The sequence below is a fragment of the Silene latifolia genome, chromosome 2, assembly GCF_048544455.1.
Source record: "Silene latifolia isolate original U9 population chromosome 2, ASM4854445v1, whole genome shotgun sequence".
NCBI lineage: Eukaryota > Viridiplantae > Streptophyta > Magnoliopsida > Caryophyllales > Caryophyllaceae > Silene > Silene latifolia.
Genome location: NC_133527.1, coordinates 20,552,627 through 20,554,122, shown reverse-complemented (window position 1 = coordinate 20,554,122; position 1,496 = coordinate 20,552,627).

Genomic DNA, 1,496 nt, shown 5'->3' with positions numbered 1-1,496 from the left:
AGAGTTACCTAACAAGTAGTTAAGTAGACACAATAAAGCGAACTCAAGGCCGTTGACAAAGGCGCATTCTATTATCTCAATCCTCTTGACCCTATTTACCAGACACTGAGGTGTCAAAGCAGGTATTAGCCAATGTTGGTCGACTAGATTCCAACAGTAGGTAAAGTCCAAGGTAAAGACCTCTAACGCAGGGCACTGTTGCAGAAATTCCAAACCGGTGAATGCACCAGAAAATGCAGACGCCACCATGAATTTCAAATGAGTCAGGTGTCTGAATGTGGTTGCTGCTAGTAAAGGATCGGTCCCCGTGGTAGTGAGGGATGTAACATTGGATACAACACTTAAAAGGTTGGAAGGCAGGAATACATTGTCGAGTTTAAAACTCAATATGATAATTGAATAATCACGCAGCGCAGGTGGAGGAGGATCGTCAACAAAGGAAACTTGGTTCAGTAGATATTTGTTTGATGTGCAGACAGTAACACCCAAGTACTCCAAGTTTGTTGTGTTTAGCACAACTTTAATGGGATGGTTGAAGAGCATCTGCAATCTTCTTAAACTCAGACTTGACAAGTTAAGATTATGATAATCGTCATAACTTGCATATCGTCTCCCAACAAATCTTCAAGTGAAGGGGAACTAGATATAAGCTTTTCCAAAATTTCAGAATTCCAAGGATATAATCCTACCTTAACTATCTTCAAATTAGGGAGGTCGAACAAGACATTATTATTATTATTATTATTATTATTATTATTATTATTATTATTATTAGAAGCGTAGCCTCGATGAAAACACAACCACGGTCCGAGTTCAAGGATAACAAGAGAAGGGCTTTGAAAAACTCGGAGTGGTTTATTCGGAAACAAATTCGGGTAGGACCGTCCTATCCCAGTAATTCTAAAGGTTAATTCTTGTAACCCATCTTTAGGGTGACATGCCCAATCAAACCATGAACATAATTGAGACAACTTTCGTTTTGGATCGACGAAAAGGTTATGATCATGAGGAAAACCGAGGTTGAGGCTAAATCTACAGATGATCGGGGACGTGAACATAGGAAGCAGATTATCAACAATTGTGTAAAACTCGTGTTTGTGGTTGGTGAAATCGGTATTGAGGGACAACTCGATGTCGCGAAGTTGGGTCCATAGCCACCGCCATCGCTTGCATAATACGGCGGTGGTTAACGCGGACTTGAGCGGTAAAAAGTAAAGGATGGTCACGAGTAGGTCATCCGAGAGGCCACTCAACCGGTCCCTGCTCTCCTTCATAGTTTCTACAAGTACTTCTGTCGCAATGAATAACACACATGTATTTGTTGTTGCGAAAACGAAACAGTAACAATAATAAGGAGATGAGATCAGAATATATAACCGGTTCGTAGTGACGTGGTACGGAGGCCACTGCCTTGAAAACTATTTCGGCACGACCGTGGTGGCGATCAGCAGTTGCCGGTAGTCCCCCAAGGATTTACACTACATCGCTTAAACCCG